The following is a 21,348-nucleotide window of genomic DNA, read 5'->3' as shown; positions in this document are numbered from 1 at the left end:
ACTTTTCATTTATCTGAAAAGAAAGTACTTCTTGATTGATGGGGTCTGGTCTTTTGCTAGGGGGTGGAGCTACTGATGTGAATAAGGTACCCATGTTGTCTGCTTTAATGGAATTTACAGACAAGCATGGAAAACACACATTAAACAAATAAACACGTATAATAAATGTCCTGAAAGAGGACATTCTTGATCCTTCTGATCAAGTACCCCTGGTGAAGTTTTCAAAAACTGAGGTTCAAAATTGGTGAATTTTCTAGAAGGGAGCTATCAAGCTAACACCGAGAATCTGTGTGTCATCCTTGTGCAGGGGCCATGCTAATCTTCTCCGTATTGTTCCAATTTTAATATACGTGCTGCCAAAGTGAGCACAAGCTAACTAACTTATATGCAGTCAAAAGTAAGTACTTTTATGTATGTCACTTTTCCCTGATTCTGTAGTATGAATATGGAAAAGAAGACTACCAAATTATATCTTACATATGGCAACTTATTTTTAATCAAGCTAGAATGGCTTTTTGAACTCATCTTAATAAACTCTTGTCCAAATGGAGTTAACTTTAAGACTAGATATAATGAATCCCACCCTAGATCTAACCCCACACTAGATACAATGAATCCAAATGCCTGAGGTTAGGCCTGGTGAGATGCATTTTAAACAAGTAGCCTGTGAGTTGTTGTACCCGTTAACGTTAGGAAATTATTGAACCAATTTCAACTCACCCATACTCTGTTCCACTTCCAGCTTCTGTAGTCTGTCCACATTCTTCAGCTTGAAACCTCTTTTTACCTTCAAAGCCAGGAATAACGGGTAGAATCCTCAACCCACAACCCTCTGACTCTCCGTCTGTGGACACATCTCTGACCGGAGCTGGGAAGTTTCTCTGCTTTGAGAGAAAGACGCAAGTGATTAGATTGGTTCCACCTGGATCATCCAGGTGTCTCTCCTTGTTTCAGGATCCTTCAAATTCATTCCACCTCTGTAAAGTCCCGTAAACCATGTAAAGCAGCGGAATCACAAATTCCAGGGCTTCGGAGGTGGGCATCTTCGAAAGGAGGGGGAAATCACCCTTCCCACCACAGCATACACTGTGTCCTAAGAGTCCCCTTTTTTTATTGAAGTATAGTTTACATAGAATGTTACATCCGTTTCAGGTGTACAACATAGTGATTCAACAACTCTAGACGTTATGCTGAGAGTCCTTTCTAAGCTGCTACACTTTAAGCACTGTATTGATATTAGCACATTCGTTTTACTCAAGTGGAAACAAGAATGGAGAGAAAACTTTCAAGAGCCATACTAATGAGACTTTTTACTACTCAACTTTTGATCCAAAATGGAGTCTTAAATTCAAAGGGAGAACCTGTGTCTTCCAATATTCTACATAGGTCTCTGTTTGACTTCTAATACTAAATACATTTAACTTGATATTAAAGTTAAATAAATGGCCAATAGCTTAATGGTTGTTCTAGGAGCTCCATAAGGCTATAGGAACTTAGGGTATTATTTTAGTGAGTCATTGAATTAGGACTCTCCAGAGAAATAGAACCAATAGGACATGTGGAATATAGAAAGAGGTTTATTATGAGGGACTGGCTCACACAGTTGGGGAGGTTGAGTAGTCCCACGACATGCTGTCAGCAAGCTGGGGGCCCAGGACAGTGAATGGTGTAGTTCCCATCCAAACCCAAAGCCTGAGAACCAGACGAGCCAGTGTAAACCCCAATCCAAGTTGAAGGCCCAAGACATTGGAGCACTAAAGTCTGAGGACAGGAGAAAATGGATGTCCCATCTTAAGCAGGGGCAAATTCACCCTTCCAACACCTTTTGTTCTCTTCAGGCCCCTCAGGGACCGCATGATGCCTACACACATCGGAGCAGGTGGACCTTCTTTATTCGGTCTACCAATGCAAATGCTAATCTATTCCAGACACACATAGGTGCACCCAGAAGTAGTATTTTACCAGCTATCTCAGCACACCTTAGCTCAGTCAAGAGGACACAAAAAAGTAACCACAGTTACCCAATGTCTGTAGTGTGTTGGAGTGTCATATAGAGATAACAGTTTGGGTTAGAGACCAGACCTTTAATTTGGGCTATCATCTTTTTACATAGATCATGTTAGCATCAACAAAATCAAACGTGAAGACTTTGACACATAGCCTACGATTCTTATTTTAACATAGTCTCCTAAAGTAAATTGCCATCAGCTTTTAAAGCTTGAGGCTTATATAAGTTTATGATATATATTTTTGTAGTTTTGTGGCACGCTTAGGAACTCACTAAGGAGCTATGGACTGAAGCATAGGAGATGTTGACCTTGAGGCATTGACATTTTTTGTGAGCGGATGGTTTGTAGTATAGATTACGAGTAAAAGAAATAAAAGGCAAATGAATTAAGATCTGCTTAATTTTCGACTGACCTCAGTTCTTTTCAGCAAGAAGTAACTCCTGACACTTGGCAAAGGAAGATGCCATAATCCAAACTATATAAATGGCAATGCAACAAGGTAAAAGCTCCCCAAACCACAGCATACTCCGTGTTTGTGTAACTTACAGCCCTCCACTGAGAAAACCCCACCATGACATACTGTTTTCATCACACGTATTTACGCAGAGATAAACAATCCAATACAGATGTGCGTTTGTGGAAAGATGGTCATACATTTCATTTGAACTTCTCCGCCTGCTGGTAAGATGAAAGAAGTCTTGGCTGGTTGGTTCCGGCTGGAGGTTCTGTGAAGCAAGCACAAAGGAGCGTGTGCTACACTTACTATAACCCTTGAGCGCCAAAGCGAATTTAATTTGTATCAGGAAGGATTAAAACAAAGATATTTTTCTGAATGATGAGGTGCTCTGAAATACAGGATCATGTTCCAAAAATGATTGTGCTGAGCCCGTAATCGGATGTTTTACTACATAAAGATCTCCATAAAAGATTGGGTTAAGGAAGTCTACAGTCATGCCAATCCCATTGTTGTAAATCTCTCTAAATCTACTCGATGTCATGGAAAGCACATTTGAAAGGAGGACATGTTACCTGTGTCTATTAAACAAGATACCAGCAACGTTCGCCCACATACATTTCTTGATTAAAGCTCAGATGTCTTTCCCAGAGCTGACTGTATCATCAGAGAATGCTTTTAGTGGCTTCTCACATAGTTCATAAAGGAATCCTGAATGTTATGCTTGCTGTGATAACACAGTAGCGACACAGGGTGTCCAGCATCAGGCACAATTTAACAAGGAGACCGGGCTCATGCTCCCCAAACGCTTCTGTTCGCACAATTCATTAGTGGCTTTGTCATTCAAGCCCCTCAGCCGGCATCCTTTTCTCCCTGGTGTTTCTGATTCCTGGAGGAGCACTAGAAGCAGACAAAAACGTCTTCCTGTTCTCTCTCCCTCACCCCAACCCCTCACGTGACCCACAGCCACAACAAGTGTAAGGCAGCTTATCAGAAAGAAAACAAATTCAGATCTCAAAAGATGAAATCGATTGGGCAGAGCTGGACAGCAGTTAGAGACGGAAAGACAAAGATCACAGTAAACTCGGCCACTACAAATCTTCGACAGAATGCAGATGTCTGTGAAATTGGCATCTCCGCTCCTGACTCTTAGCGTGTTCCAGACGTACTCGCCCGGCTGCCCTGAAACATCTGCGGTCCTGTAGCAGCCATTGTCCACAAACTGAAGTAGCTATTTTTCCTCTCATTAATTTTTTTCTGTCTGTTTTTGTCACTTTCGCCATCATTCTTCCCGGCTAGACACCTTGAAACCATCTTTTACTTTAAGGCAAAACACGTAATGGACTCTCCACTTCTTTTAGCTGTTGTTCAAAGTTTCATAGTTTAGGCACATTCCAGAAGCTTAATGACTTCTTGATGGAGCTTAACACAGTGAACCAAACTGGGAAAGACTCCTATTTTTGAAATCAATCACTAAAAACTTTAAACTTTTAAAGTTTTTTAAAGGACTTCAACTACCTCCATTTTGACCTCAGTCTGTACTTTCTAATTGATTAAGTTTTTCTTTCTAGCTTATCTCTTAACGCAGGCAAAAGACCATGAGGGCAAAGCATCCCCTGATGGGAACTGAAACTAGCCCCTTAAGCATAAGGAGTGCCCTAACCTGGCAAGACCCCAAGTGACTGACCCCAAGACAATGATCAATTTGACCTTCACTGCCCACCTGCACGTACCCACTGACCTTTGTCACACATTTTCCTTATACAAACCTGGAAGTATTTTTGGCACTTTGGAGACAGTCTTTGAGAAGTTAGTGCATTGTCTTCCTGGTGTTGGCCTCAATAAAATAAATTCCTTTCTGGTTTCACCACCACTGGTTTTTTTGCCTTTGGATTTTGTTAGTGGTGGGTGGCCAAACCTTGTCTGTTTGGGACCCCCGGAGACAGGCGTTCTTGCGCTCCTGTGCCTCGGCTACAGTGGTTGGGAATGACAACAAAAATCAATACCAAGTTTGGACGCCTGGGTGGCAGTCTGTGAAGTGTCTGCCTTCGGCTCAGGTCATGATCCCAGGGTCCTGGGATGGAGTCCCATTCTCCCTCTGCTTCTCTGTCTCTCTCATGAATAAATAAAGTCTTCAAAAACAATCAATACCAATTTTATTGAAGGTGCTTTATGATGTCAGTATTCTTCCACATGTAACTATTATTTAAATGAAACATCTCCAACAGTTTTTTTAATGATCTACATTCCTCTGAAGATCTAACAGAAATCTTTATAATATATTTGCAATAATAAAGCTGTCTTAAGATACCTATCTATATTCTTTACTCATATAAATCCTTATTTTTTATGTTAACCCCTCTAAGGGATGTATTGCTGGCCAAGAAAATAGCAGGAAGACAACAACTGAATCATCCCTTTCTACCCACCATCCTCACAGCTCTGACATCTTCCCTCTTCTCTGAGATTTGCAACTGGGGCGCATTCCAATGGGGGGGGGGGGTGACAGCAAGGGCAGTGAAAGATCATCCAGGCAGAACAAAGGAGATAGATATTTCTTGAGTACACTGCAAAGGAGCAGCGGGCAGGGCAGGAAGGGAGAAGCTGTCTGCCATGAAGTGGTGGTGAGGGGCTATGGTGATAGGGTGGAGCAAGGAATGGGGACGTATGGAATTTTCCCTTTTTTGGTAATGGCGCCTGGTGGTAAGTAGTCCATTGGTTAGTTAGGGCCTATGGCCATTTTGAGGTAGGTCACCTAAGGAGCCTGTTTGTATTCAGCTCACGGATCACTGTGGGCCCTTTTGCCTTCCTCAAATTTCTATTGCTCAAGCCTGTTGCCTGAAAGTGGCCTCTACAGCACTCACTAACATGACTTGGTTTTCATTCAAACAAGGGTAAAGATGTTACTGCACTGCCCTTGAGAATGAAGCAAGTGAAAATGGCCTAAACTTTTACATAACAATGTGAAAAACGGTGTGGCTTAAGTATACTTGAAGGCGAAGAGATGGACAGATTGCTCTCTCAATAATCCTTTGGTTCCATTGATTGAATAGAATTATGGACGTTATCAGAGGTGTTTAATAGCAAATTATGAGACCTAGCACAGAAAATCAAAAGCCTTAATTCCCCAAGGATAAATTCAATAATTCAGTTTGCTTCTGTCAGATGGGCATAATCCCCCCACTTTGGGGAAGACTAGCACAGCCCACCATATAGATAAATATGGATTACCTTGGGCTGGGGGTGGGGGAGAGAGTTTAAGCCTATGGTGAAGCAAACGGCTGAGCATGAAGGGAAACATCTCTTTTATTCCAAGAGCAACAAACCAAGAAAAGAGAAAAAGTTGAAAATAGAGAGTGCCTTAACAGATTTGTAATTTCATATCTGGTTTTGTCTATTTTCTATAGTATGTCCTTAATCCAATGATCTCTTCTAGCAATGAAATGATCTCTTCTAGTAATGAAAATGCTGTATCCAAAACCACAACACAACAAATATCACCCTTCACATTTTCCAAGACACACTAATTCTGATTCTTTCTAGACAATTTAGATCTACTCTGTGGGAAAGAAAGGACATTTCTTTAACTCTCTACTTAGGCAGAAAGGCATACTCATGTAAAATGGTTCCTTATTCCATAGAAGACAGTCAGAACGTTTCCTGGAATGTATGCCTTATTCAGCCTTATACACTACAAAAAATCAACAGGTAAAGAGCCGCATAAAATTTTATCAGGGTGAGAAATTCTAGGATGTTAGGAAACAGGATGTCACTGCCTGACTGCAACCATACCCAAACCCAGACATATCTCATAATCCCAGGGAGACCCAACCATCGTTGTCACCAGATAGTGCACTGATGCCAGGACTGCAACTATAACATGTGTATGGAAAGATCTACCATACAAGCAGCCACTACCATATACTGCTCTAATACTGAAACTGGAAAAAAAAGAAAAAGGGGAAGCCTAGAAGTATTCAAATGGGCATCAGTGGGACAAGAACAGCTTAGTTCCATCCAAGCTTCAGCTCCTTTGGCTCTGGTATTTTGGCTCCTATATTTCCTTGAAACTAGACTGACCTTCCCACACTTGACCATGAACTATGACTGAACTTCCACTCAAATTTCTTTTCTTCCTCTGTTTTGACGTATGGTTTAAATCCTGGTGCCCAAGAAATGATTCCTCCCTTCCTCTTTGATATCACCAACTTCTGCTTGTGTTTAGTGCTCCATGAAATACTACTTACTATCTGGTCAGATCTGGAGTCTGTTGAGTAAGTTGAGATGAAGCAATATATGAGGCAATCAAGGGAGCAAACGAATCATGAAATACCGAATGACTACCATTTGCTTAGAACCCTGTTAGATCTGGTGATGCTGCTGTGATTGATTCCTATACTCAGGGAGCTAGGAATCTATCCTGGAAGCCTAGACTATAGAACATAAGAGTAAAGCAAGACAGTCTAATCATGAGCCGAACGGTGCATGCAGAGCTGCCACGCTGTTAAGGTTCAGGGCGAGAATCAGTGAAGTCTAAAACTATCAGAAGAGGCATAGCACAAGAGATCAGCCTAAATTAGATAATGAGGAGAAGAGAGGATTTGATAGGTAAAAAGAATAAATGTTCCAAGCAACATGAATATGATGAATCAAGGCAAAGATGTGGAGATGAGAACGGTGAGTCCTCAAAGTGCTAGGATTATATGTGTCTGTCACCCGTGGCCAAAGCAGAGGGAACCTACAAAACGGTTACAAGTGAGCTTGAATAAGGGCACCTGGCTGGCTCAGTCAGTTAAGCATCCACCTCTTGATTTCAACTCAGGTCATGATCTCAGGGTCATGAGATGGGGCTCTGAACCGTGTGTGGAGCCTGCTCGGGATTCTCTCTCTCCCTCTGCCCCTCCCCGCCCATCACTAGTGTTCATGTGCTCTCTCTCTCTAAACAAACAAGCAAAAAACCAAGTGAGCTTGAATATATAAGGAGAGGCCTGACTCTTGATAAAATTTTGGAGATAACAGATGGTTATTTTAGGCTAATGAACAGCTGTATTAGGCTAACAGAAACCTGTGTAACAGATAAACCCTTTCATCTTGGCAGTTTAACATAATAAACATTTCTTACTTATATGAAGTCCAACCAGGTGTTTGTGCTTGGAGACAAACTTGTGTTTGGCTTGATTAAAGAAATGATGTCATAGCTCATATATAACTTTCTGCCAACACGTATCTCTTATAAACTCACTCAGCAAACATCTTTTAAGCATCTGCTGTATACCAGGCACTATGCTCGACTGACACTGGAAATACTGACTGAAGCAAAAGGCATGGTCTCTGCCCTCGAGAGCCCTCAGCTGCCGAGGAAACCAGACAACAAGAAAACAAATGAGTATTACATTGTCTGCTGTGGAGCCCAAAGGAAGGAAGTATTTCACAGATTGTGGAAGCAGAAGCTCAAATTAGAGCCTTGTAGTGAGAGTTACTTGACCGTCCAATGGGAACGGTTTGCTCTTGTAAGTGCTTGAAATAAACATTGTAAATCCCCTGAGTTCAGTGGGAAAACACCTGATTTTTATCTATTGATTCTTATCAGCTACCACGATACCTGCCATGCCACTGGTCTCCAAATGTGGGTGTTTATTTTTCTGTGTCTTCTTGTGGCATTATAAGCATATCCTATCATTGATGGCCACTCCCGAACAGAATGTGGTCAGTTTTACATAGGTATATACAACTGGGGACATGACACAAGGCTCTTATTCTGACTCTCCCAGTGAAGAGATATGTTTGTCTTGGAGACTTATCAGGGCTTTAGTTTTCTCCTTGTACAAAAATTTATGAAGTCCCTTCCAGCACCAGCTTGAAATACATACTTCTAATACTGTGATCAAAATTTTATTTCTTCTCGGAACATGTCTCTACAATGTAGTGTATTTGATACTGTCACGCTATTTACATAGTTATATACATAGAAACAGTAGAGTGCACTGGTTTCAGGTGTGAGATTTGAAGTCAGTCTGACTCAGGTCAGATCCTGCAAAAATACTCTTTTTAGCTGTGTAGGCAAAGTAGCAAACCTCTTTGTGTCTTAGTTTCTGGGAAATGGACATAATAGGACTTATGTTGCTTGGTTGATGCAAAGATTAAATTTGCAGAGGGACCTAAACTTTCTTTGTTCACAGACCCCTAAGCTAAGTGTCTCCATAATTCCTTTCCCCGTGTCCCTATGAAATGAAATACTAAATAGTTCTATTTCTTAAACACCTATTTCCAAACAACCAGTAAGCGTTTGTGTCTTAACAACTTACAGTAATAGCCACTGGAAAATATGGAACACATAATTTTTTTAAAAAATAGTACTGCAAAGATAAAACATTATTGTAAGGAATAGATGTAATCTAAGGTTGAATCTGAAATAGCTTGAGCCAGAAGCTACCACAGTGTCCAACAGATTTCGAGCACCACATTATCTCTCTTAAACATCTGAAATTCCTCAGAGCCTCTGTGAGTTTGCTACAATGATCCACCGGAAGACAGTTGGGAATCACAGAACTAATTCATATAAAGCAAGTAGAACAGTGCCTGCCACATACCAGCATTCAATAAATGTTAGCTCCTTGTCGATTTTATCTCTGATTCAAACAACAACCTACAGAGGTAAGTTTCAATTTTATTACCACTATCTTGAGATGAAGAGAACTGAGCTTCTAGAGGGTCAAGTATTTCACCCACTGACATTAGGAAGTGGAGAAAATAGAATTTTCATTCGGGTTTCCCTGGATCCAAAGCCTATCTAAACTCTTTCCGATATGTCATACTGCTTTCTTTCAGTTCAGGATCTAGCTACACTGACGCGTTCTAAACTTTAGGTTTGTATCCATGTAGGCCCCACAGTGGTTAAGACAGACATTTCCCACATAGCTGAAGGGCAGCTGCTGTGTTATACCCTATCAGGAGATTTACATTTGCATGTTAAATTATGTAACATTTCACACAGACGAGCACAAAATATATAACTGCTACCAAAATTTCACAGGTGTGAACATTTTCCCATATTTGTTTCAAAATTCTTAAAGAAATGAAACAAAGTTATGCTCTAACTTACCAGCCTCTACCTATCCCTTCTTTACTCCTCCCTCCTCAGAAAGACCCACTATTCTGAAGCTGGTATCACCACTATGCACATTTTTGTTCTTTCGCTATATCCATATGTGCATGGTGTCCACCAACTGTGCACACTCTGGGGGGCTGAGATCTGTGTTCTTTCCGACGTTGCATCCCCAGGGCCTAGAGCAGAGCCTAGCACCTGGCAGGCACTCTGCAGATTTTCTGAATGATTAAACTATAGAGCTGTTGTTCCTATTTTTAAATGCATATCAATATTATCACATCATGTATTCTCTTGTAATTTGTTGTTTTCCGACATTACGTTTCTGAGATCAATCATATTAATGTGTGTAAGATCTAGTTCGTTCATCTTAAGGGCTATATAGTATTCCCTTTTGTGAACAAACAGCATATTATCCAAATGTTCCCCTAAGGACATTTAGATTTTACTGTTTTACAAGATACTTCACTAAATATTGTTGTACAAATTATAGTAATACTGAGATATTTTCCCATATTCACCAGATTGATGAAATTTACTATAATGATAAATCTAAGTATTGGTGGTAACCCTTATACATTGCTAGTGGGAGCTTGGCAAAATAATTAAATTCAAGATACACAGATCCCCATGATCTAGCAAGACTACTTCTGGGTCTAGGTTGACAAGGCCCGGAGTACAAGAATGTTCAAGCTCAATATTTTTAACAATACATGTTATTTTCTACTTTCTCTTGTTTTTTTGTTATATATTAATGCATAACAAATTTACCCCAAAACTTAGTGGCTGAAAAGAGCCATTTTATTACAATCACGAATTTTGTAGGTGGAATTCCATTAGAAATGGAATGGTGGGACATCTGTATCTGCTCCATGATGAGGCTTCAGCTGGAAGGACTTTTGAAGCCTGGAGGTGGAAATCATCTGAAAACATCTTTATTCACATGCCTGGGAGTTGATGCTGGCTATTGTCAGGAACCTCAGCTAGATCTCCTTAGACAATCTGCCTGTAGCATTTCATTTGGCCTGGGCTCCCCCACAGCGCGGTAGCCTCAAACATCTTCTATGGAGGCTCAGAGTCCCACCGCAGATTGTCCAGGGAGGACCAGGTGGAAAGCGTACCATTTTTTATGACCTACTCTCAGAAGCCACATGGCATTCCTTTTACCAGAGTCACTAACCCGCCCAGATTAAAGCTCTTGCACTGTAGACATAGGCCCTGCAGACTGAAACAGAAGAACAAGAGACCTCATCTCTAAATGAGGGAAGTATCAAAGAACATGAAGGATAACTAACACTGCTGTAGCCATTTTGGGGGGAAAATAACATTTGCTACATCTCTCTGGTCTTCTTCTTCACTCTCCCTCTCTTTTCTCCATCTTCATTATGTTCTCTGAAATTATTAGGCATTTGGGCCTCTGTAAAAATCTGTGTGTCATGTCTAACTTCTAACTCACGCTATCTTTTATTATTATTATTTCCATGTATAACGTAGTATTTTTATCAGCCTTTGCCACCACATACTATTATGTCAAATTTCATTCCCTCAATGGTTTTGTTCTTGAATGATAAACAAGTGAAACAAGCATTTACTTGCAGTATTCCTGCAGGCCTTGACCTGTTGTGCCAGACATGATTATCCCTCCTGCGTTAGCCTTCTTCCCTCTGCAGTAGGTTCTGCTCTTGTTAGAAAGAGCTAGATAAAAATAATACTTGTTCCATTATTATTTTGCTGTTCTTTGGTAGAAAATATATCTCATGACTTATGTTTTATACTTCTCCTATTTGTAGTAAGTGCATGCTTGACTTCCTGGTTGCCCTGCATGTTCTGGACAATCTTAGAATTTTCTTTTGTGTTCTATTTTAGATTTTACATATCAGCACACTGCCTCCTGAAATAAATCGCCAGACTCTCAACCTAAAAAATTACATTAGCCTCTTTAAACATCAGCTCAGAAAACCCTTGTTCTAAAATAAATTTACTTTTCTTTTGGGGTTTCCCCATGGGTTGTGGTATAGTCAAATGCCCGAGATAACCTTAGGGATTTTCCAACCTCATGAGTGGGTTAGACACTCAGAAATTAAAATTTTTAATTATGTGTTGCACTCCATATCTTTTTTTCTTTTTCTTTTTTTCTAGATCATCTAGGATGTTTCAGGGCTTTTTTTTGACACTTAATTTTTAGAAATGACTTTTGGCCTAATTAATGGAATATCTCTTTTCTCTTTCCTCTTACCTTGTCAAGTCCCTGAATCTACTGTAAGGCATTTGGTCATATTTTTCATCTCAGTGATCATAGTTTATGTTTTTTTAAAAATGTAGCCACTGTAAAGATTCTGTGAAAATAATACGTAAACAGTAAAGAAGAAAGGCGATGGAAAAAGAAGGAAGTCAAGGGCAAAAGTGTTGAAATCAAAGATTGAGTGAATTATTTAGCTCTTTCAAGTGGGCAAGAAGAGTTGCTCTTTCTTCTCTCCCAACATTCTATTCCAGCTACACCAACTCATCAGTGTTCCCCAAGGCGCTCTGCCCCTCATGCCTATCCCTGCACGTTCAGGTTATGATGGCTAGAATGACCTTCCCTTTTCTTCTGATGAAATCTTACTCTCAGCTCAAATGTTATTTTCTCTGTATCAGATCCTGGTTTCCATTTCAAGCACATCGTTATTTTCATGTCATACTGAATAGCTATTTCTGTGTCTATATCTCCCACAGAGTTCCTCAGGGCTGGACCCATGTTTACTCATTTCTGTAACTCTAGTACCAGACAAATGTTTGCTCAATTCATGTATAATAAATGACTACCTGTATGACCTTGAATAAGTGACTTAGCCTGTGTGTGCTTTCTGCATTCTGAAATGGAAATAATAATTGTATCTAATTTAACAGATGGTTGTGAGGATTAAATTAAATAATCCATGTAGAAAACAATGCCTGACACATAATTCATGTTCAGTCAATATTAGGCTATTTTTGCTTTACGTATTTTTTTAAATATTGCATTAATTATCAATATCCTGTAATTATAAATGGTCATGAAAATGAATGTTGCAGGGCACCTGGGTGGCTCAGTCTGTTAAGCATCTGACTTTTTTTTTTTTTTAAGATTTTATTTATTTATTTGACAGAGATAGAGACAGCCAGTGAGAGAGGGAACACAAGCAGGGGGAGTGGGAGAGGAAGAAACAGGCTCATAGCGGAGGAGCCTGATGTGGGGCTTGATCCCGTAACGCCAGGATCACGCCCTAAGCCAAAGGCAGACGCTTTAACCACTGTGCCACCCAGGCGCCCCAAGCATCTGACTCTTGATTTCAGCTCAGATCACAAACTCAATTCGTGGGGTCCTGGACTGAGGGTCCCGGGTTGCTGGGCTCCACACTGAGCACAGAGTCTACTGGTCCTTCTCCCTCTGCTCCTCACCACTTGCACGCTCCCACTTGCTCTCTAAAATAAATAAATAAAATATAAAAAAAAAAATGAGAAACTATTTATTTCATTTTTTAAGTTTTTTTTTCTCTTTTATCTGCCAGATGGCCTAAATGCCAATGTTAAACTAAGAGACGTGTTTACCACTACAATGAAATATCTTTCTATAGAAAGACTGTATAGAGGCTGTTCTCTCTCTGTTACAAAACGCCAATTTTAAATATGACATCATAAAGTGCCTAGAGGGAAAAAATACTCAGAAGAACTGCTAATACTCCTGGTCATCAGTGTACACTCTGGGATCTCACACATCTTTCTTGGTAGCTTTTTTATCAGCTGCCCTTTATCATGCAAATCATCAGATATAGTTCATGGTTTAAATTTTTCACATTAAAAAATCAGAACAGATTAATTCACCTATAGTAACTGTTTTTACTGCCGACAACTTTCATGAATAAATAAAGCTTATGAGACGCAGGCCACGACCTGTTGGTGCTGATTCTAAGAGCAGAGCACACTTTGATGAGAACATTTCTTAAAAATAACAAAGGAATTAGAGATTCTAAAAAGCAGGATTCCAGCTTTGTTTTCTAAATTGTTAAAAAGTGGAAGAGGGGAGCATGATCCATGAACATTAAACAAATGCAGATTTTAGCCATTGGATTTGAAAGAAGTGAATTCCACTAAGTATTTTCTAACTAATAGATGTGTTCAGATAAATACTAAATGCCACATTACCCATACGATGCATTCCGAATGTTCTATGTTAAACTATTCAGCTATTTTGCCAGTAATAATATCTCACAAACAAAGTCTTATATTGTGATGTGAATATGTCTGATTCCATCTTTCTTTTTTTATTTCAGTACAGTTCACCAAATACATGGTGTAAATAAAAGTATTTTTGAGGCTTATTTATTTGGGGGGATTCCAGTAAGGAAACTTATTTTACCATTTATTTGTATAATTCTTAGTAACAGTTATCAGACTTTCCCAAAATGGACATGTTGATTGAAAACATACCTCTGGCCAACTTCATCCAAAAAAAAAAAAAAATAATAGAAGAAGCAGCATACAGAATTCGAATGGCTGAATGGTTTGGCTTTCTAGCATCATGCAACTGATCTGATTACTGACTTCTTAAATTATATGAACCAAACATTTTGTAACTCAGATCTTTCACTTATTTTAACAACTCTGGCCGATAAACCATCTGTAAACTACTTATACCCAGTATTTTCTTTTGACCAAACCCTTCTACACAAACACAAAGATTTCTTAGTAACAGACCAGATGATACGGCGAAGACAAAGGGGACAGGAAAAGGAAAAAGAGAGTTGAAAAACAAATTATTAGTGTGAAGTTTTCCAACTTACAGTCTTCACCCAAATCTGCTTCATTATGGAGACCACATTTTTTAGTCGAACGGGAATAGCAGGGAAATGAAAGAGGTTGTTTTTATCAGTGAGGACGGGCTAAGTTTACTCTGTACTAACAAACAACACCCAGATCTCAGTGGCTTAACTCAAGAAAAGGCTATTGCTTATTTTTCTCAATTATGCAACATGCCGTGTGCGTCTGTTGATGCACACTGCTTGTTGTAGGAGGTAATAGAGAGGACGTGACCGCTGCTTGATCCTTGACTGGACTCGGACAATGAGAGCCTCCTCATCTTTTCCCCTGTCCTTGGAATGAACACTCTGCCTACTGTTCCCACAGTGGGAACTGTTCCAAGGACTGAAGTGAGAGTAAGGTGCTTTTGAGACCATCTGGATGGTATATGTGACCAAACCCTGTTAAGGTCTTCATAAAAACTTTCAAAATTCTGGTGGGCGGGTACAGAGATCTACTCCTCTTGTGGCTGCCCAAGTTAACCCTACATGTGTGTTCCCTCGTTTCTTCAACTGCTACCTACCAGTCTGGAGTGGTCTGCCTCTATTTCCAGTCTCTCTCTGCCCTCCACGTACAGGTTCCAGTTTGGGAACCAAGACTGCTTCCACCACTGGTACCAATCATCTGCCCACCAAGCCCCCTCTGTACTTGCTGCAGTAGGAAGATGAGAACACAAGAGGATCTCACATGATTAGATGCTTTGGCCCAGAAATGACACAGGCAACCGAATGCCTCATCCTATAAGTCATTCCACTCTCAGCTCGTGGGGCTGTTTTTCATTTGCCTAGAAGGACAGGAGATCCACACATGGCTGAAAACACTAGAAATATGCTTATCATGGGATTTTGAACAGAACCTAATGCAATGGTTTCCCCATAATTGTCACTGCATACCAAGGTAATTTTAATTTCGACTAAGCAAATAACTTAGTCTTAATTTGGGTCTTGCATAAGTAGCTGGGGTATGGCTGTGCCACTATTGGAATTCAGATATGTCTGGGAAGCCCGACACTTTGGTGGCACAGGCCTACCACGAGCTCATCTGCAAGAGCAATGGAGAGATTAGCAAGGGGAGGACCCTCCCCAAGGGAGCAGAGAGTTGAGAATATCGAAAGTGTTCCAATGACATCATGAGTGATTGAAGAAGAGGAAAGTTCAAGTAGTGTTTGGCTGAATCATGCTTTTACTGAGAGCAAATGAAAGAGCTGGGCTATTAAAGATTCTTAAAGATGTGCAATTTGCTCCGCTCTGGGTAGCCATTTAGCAAATACAATGGAACCCAATGCAAGGGATCTTTCACAAGCTTTGACCCTGGACAGAAATGGGCAGGAAGAGAGCTGCAGAATCGACAGGAGCTGACACTGCCTGGCAGTCAGGGTGATGCCTGGTAGAGTGGCCACAGCGCCAGGCGGCAGTGCCAGTGACCAGGAGACACAGCAGTGCCTAGAGGAAGATCACTCTGAAAGTGGCGGTACCGAGCAAAAGCGGGACATTGGCCCGGCATCTGGGGGCAGTGAAACAACCACATGATAAGGAATGAGGCCAAAGCAGAAGAGTGGGGAAAATGCATACTTATTGCAGGGTAACGGAGCAGAGTTTTTGGTAGTACCTCACTCAGAAGCACTTCACAGGCAAGAGCCATCCCCCAGAGGCTGGGCATATTAGCTGCCCAAGGTTCGTAGCTGGCTCTTATAAAGCGAGCTGCCTCCAGCCAAATGGGAGTTCTCTTGCCCAGGAGATGACACCCTTCTTGAAGACAAACTGCTGTCAACACTGATGAACCCGGGTATTTAAAGGTTGGACTGCTTGCCTCGAAGTGGCACCAGCTCTGGAGCTGCTCACACCCCAGACCTCCATGCAGAGGAAGGTCCAAAGCTACATTCTAACCGAGGCTGCCTATCCTTACTTAGCTCCATCTCTTCCATTTTCCCATTCTCTCCTTTTTTCCTCCATGAAGCTGAAGCCCCACCACAGTCTCTGCATCTAGAGAAATCACCATAAATAATGAGGAAATGTGAGCAGAATAAAGACACTAGATTTCCCCCAAAGACATAGCCTTTGCACTGAGATCTGCAGAGTGAAGAAAGGCTTCCTCTTGTCCAAACTTTTGCTCTCATTATTGGCTCAGCTGAGAAAGCTTACCTCCCTCTTCAATGACAGCAAGTCTTACCCATCCTGTTAGACCCCTGAAGGCCAAAAGTTTCATGGAATTTTTCCAGATCACTCTCACCCACAGTGATATTCTCTGAAGTTTAATGCTGCTTACTGATTGTGTTATTAATTCAGCAACTGACCCGTCAATATTGTGACCTTTCAGCATCTCTTCCAATAAATTTGTTCTTCTAAAAAATATTAAGCACCTACCATGCCAGACACTGGGTGACGAAAACAATTAAGACATGGTGCTACTTCCCATGATCTGTCTTTAATAAGAAATACAGATATGCAAACCTATTACAATATATTTTTTTGAGACAGACAGAGAGAGAGAGGGAGAGAGAGAGCAGTGGGGATGGGCAGAGAGAGAGGAAGAGGGAGAATCTTAAGCAGGCTCCACACTCAGCATGGAGCCCAATGTGGGACTCAGTCTCATGACCTGAGTTCATGACCTGAGCTGAAATCGAGAGTCAGACACTTTATTACAATATTTTGAAGTACATGTATAATACATTGTGAGAATTGGGGATATTTTCACAAAGGCAATATTGTAACTGTGTTTTGAAAGATGATTAGAAGTTAAAGAGGGATAAAACATTTCAGGTAAAGATACACTCAAGAAGTTGAGATTGAGTCATTGGTTACGTACTTCATGGGTTATAAGCAAGAAGAGGAGAAATAAGTGCAGAATGAAAAGTAAAATCCTAACTGGAAACAACTTCTTATGCCCTGCTGAGACATTCAAGTTTTACCCTGTAGGCAAAAAGAACCAGCAGGTGTTAGTAACCTGAGGATGACGCTTGCACATATTATATTATCATCCATATTCCACAAGCCTTACCTGCTATAGCTTCAAAATCAGGCAACCTTTCCTTCAAAAACCTATAAACTATCTTAGACATAAAAAATGTACAGAGTGTAACAGAATGATGACCTCTGCATGCCCCTCCCAGCTGAAAAAAAAAATTTCAACAGTTTCCATTACTCTCCCTCTCCTCAGATATAAATTCTCTCCTGATCTAGTGTTTATCAATCCATCCTTTATTTCCCCCATATTTTTACTGCATATAATGTATACAAATATAATCACCTGGAAATAGTCTTCTTACTTTGCCTTCCTTCCTATCACATCTGCGATACTGATCCTTCAAATGTATCCACTTTCATTGATATATAGGGTTTTACTGTGTTGATAAAATGTACTTTATTTTCCTCCTATTAATATACATTTAGTTTATTTCCAGTTAATCCATTATAAATGCTGCCATTAGGAACATCCTCATACATGTTTCTTTGCATATATCTGGGAGAGGGGCATAGAAATGAAATTGCCAGGTCATTCAGTATGCATGTTTACAACTTCACTCAATATTGTCAATTGCCACCTGAAGTGTGACAATTTTTAGCCCTGCCATCAGTACCTCAGTATCCTTACTGCCCCTCATTCTTTCCAATACTTGGTGTTATCACACTCAGTGTCATTAGTATCTTACTGTGAAACTAGTATTTCATTGTGGAACTCGTTTTCATTTTCCTGACTGTGAGATTTTCTCTCCATTGCCATTTTTCTATTGGATTTTTTTTTCCTGATTTCTTGTCAGGTATATGTGCTACAAATACCTGTTTCGGTCTGAGGTTTATTTTTATATTTTATTTATTGTGCTTTTTTTGAGACCCAGGTATTTTCATTTTAGTATGGTCAGATATGAAGGCAGTTTTATATTTGTGCTTTTTTATTTGCTTGCTTACAAGATCCTTCCAAATTCAAGTTCATAAAAACACTTATATTTTTACCTATATACTCAAAGTATTATTTTTCTCATTTAGATTTTAAAATTTTAAATTTATTTATATCATGGGAAGTATGGACCATATTTTCTATGTGGGGTTCATGTAGATCACTAAATAATGGGTCTCTCTGCTCTTTTGGAACCAATTGAGATATAGAAACAAAAGTCAGATAAATGGAACCCAGAATATCATCGTTACTACTAGGGAAAAGAAAAAGCTGATAAGAGATGATCGTTTTAGATCTGAAGCCAGATGGGCTTGCTAAGAATTTGCTCCTAAATTGGATATAGTTATCGCTATGTTCCGATGTTTGTGTCCCTCCAAAATTCATGTGTTGAAATTATAACCCCTTAACATGATGGTATTAGGAGGTGGGGCCTTTGGAAGTTGATTAGGTCATGAGGGCGAGCCTTCCTAAATGGTATCAGTGCCCTTATGAAAAGCTCCCTTCCACCAGGTGAGCACACAGCGAGAGCACAGCCGTCTATGAACCAGGAAGCAGGTTCTCACCAGATGCCAAACCTGCAGGTGCCTTGATCTCGGACTTCCCAGACTCCAGAATTATGAGAAATAGATTTCTGTTGTTTATAAGCCACTGACACAGGTGCAACCCTACTGGCTTCCTACTTCTGCAGCAGATCCACGTGAATGAGAGCAGGTAAGAATGTATCCTCGCCATAAAGACCAAGATCCAAAGAGAGCGGTGAAGGAGCTGCTAGGCAAAGCATGCCCAGCAACCTCTCTTGAACTCGCCAACCAAAATTATCCCTACTCATTTCAAGATAGGGAGTCAGTAAGGAGTGAAAGAAGAAGACAGAGGAGTTATTTTAACTGAAGGTCCTCAGGTGGAAAGATAAGAAATGAAGGATAGAGTCTTTTCCCCTTAGTAGTTAAATAACAATGTACACATAAATCCTAAAACCATGTAAACATGGAAAGGAGAGGTAGCCATGAGAAGCCATGGTGAGATTGAAAAAAACAGAGATAGGCCTTTTCAAGTTAGAAACAGTGAACTCACTTTTGAATATCTAGTTTCCAAGTCTACTGTGGCCTGGTTTATCTTGTTTTCGGATGACTACGTTTGCCTAATGTACCCTTCCCATAACTTGCTCTTCTCTCCACTTCCTGGAGGGAATTCATATTTCTTGCGATTATATAGTCCCTAACTAGATCACAACAGATAGAGAGAAAGAGAGAGGAAGGAAACAGAGTACAAATAAACTTACATCCATGAAATACAATTACCAGACCTTTTCAGAAGATTCTAGATTATAGTTATCTTATATCCATTATTTTGTTGTAATGTCATTACACGTAGTAAATTTCATGTTTAATGACTCCTGTACTTTTCCCAACTTTACTTGACGTTTCAGTCAATTGTATCGTATTTTAAAAATGTAAATGAAATATTTTAATGTAAAAAATAATATAAGCAGAAAAAAGCAGATAGATATGTATATATGTAAATTAAATGGAAAAGACGAGTATAATAATAAAATCCTCCAGATTTTATTTTATTTTTTTTAATTTCTACAGAAGTGTAAGTTTGGATTCACTTTTGGGGACAAATTATGCCTTTAATTAAAGAAAACCATTTAAATGGGACTTTTGGTTATGCAAAGGTAAAAGACAAACTTTAGTGTGGAGTAACCCTCCTTATGAAAATGGGGGGAAAACGGATAAGGTAAAATTTTCCAACCAAAATGTATTCTTGGAGAAAAATCTCTTTAAAGCTACATTTTGTGGACAGAGTGATTTGCACTAGTACTAGATGTCTGGAAAAGCTGGGGAAAATCCTTCTACCCAAAGTGTGACAACACAATTTATATTCTACATATGATAATACATAGAATATGAGACGGTAGTGCACAGAACACCATCATTCTAGGCATCACCTCTATGAGCAGGTCTGCTACAACAATAATCAGGATAAGTGGATACTGTAATATTTTACTTCTCGGAAGAGTTAAAATGTCAAAAACCACAAAAGAGCCAAGATGTCAAAAAAAAATTCAATCTATTTTAAAAGGTGGATAAAACACTTGACCCAGTGTCTCTCAAGCTCATGAATAAATTGCTACATAAAAGTGTTAATTGATAAAAAGATAATATATCACCAACAACCAGATTTATTCTAGGAATGCAGGGGTGTCTTAACATTGAAAAATCAATTAGTACTGATACACGTCAGCAGAAATAAAGAAGAAAAATTGCATGGTCATCTTGATATATGCAAAGAAAATATTTCAAATAGTTCAACATCCATTCACAATAAAAACTCTAACCAAACTGGGTAGAGAATGGAACTTTCTCAATTGGATGAAGTACTTATGAAATTTTTATAACAAAATTCCCACTTCATGGTGAAATGCTGAAAAATTTCCTCTGAGATCAGTGATAAATCTGTTCTTATTACTTATCCGCTATTGCCACATTTACTCACTACTGTGCTAGGAGTTACCAAATAAGGCATTAAAAATAAAAGCCAAAAAAATAAAAAGTCAGATATAAAACTGTCATTATTTTCAGGTGACTTGGTAGTACACACAGAAAATGGCAAAACAAAACCAAACAAAAGCAATCTACACTCAAACCATTTGAATTTAAAAGTAAACTGAATAAGATCTCTAGATACAAGCTCAATGTACAGAATCAACTTCATTTGATCTTCCAAAATGAAAACTAGAACATAAAAATTAAAAAAAATTATAATAACACCTAAGAAACAACTTCACCAGGAATAAATCTCAAAAACAATATGAAAGTACAAAGCATAACCGAGAGACATCAGAGTGAATGTAAACAGATGTAGGGATATTCCATGGTCAGGAATTGTAAACCTCATTATTGTATGAATATAAATTCTCTCCAAATTGATCCATAAATACAATACAAAGTTCAGTAGTTTTTTGATATAAGTTGAAAAATTTATTCTAAAATTCTCATCAAAATGAAAAAAGCTACAAATAGCCAAGACAAACTGGAAGAAGAACAAAGCTGGAAAAATTACACTAA

At 39.5% G+C, this 21,348-nt stretch overlaps 1 non-coding gene across 1 annotated transcript; it reads right to left on the bottom strand.

Moving 5' to 3' along the window:
- Nucleotides 1–262: 262 nt before the first annotated feature.
- Nucleotides 263–369, bottom strand: LOC113267367 (U6 spliceosomal RNA). The gene has a single exon (XR_003320733.1). It is a non-coding gene; the product is annotated as a U6 spliceosomal RNA (small nuclear RNA).
- Nucleotides 370–21,348: the final 20,979 nt, after the last annotated feature.

This window comes from Ursus arctos, unplaced genomic scaffold (assembly GCF_023065955.2).
Source record: "Ursus arctos isolate Adak ecotype North America unplaced genomic scaffold, UrsArc2.0 scaffold_3, whole genome shotgun sequence".
NCBI lineage: Eukaryota > Metazoa > Chordata > Mammalia > Carnivora > Ursidae > Ursus > Ursus arctos.
This window is presented reverse-complemented; position numbering and strand designations above follow the sequence as displayed.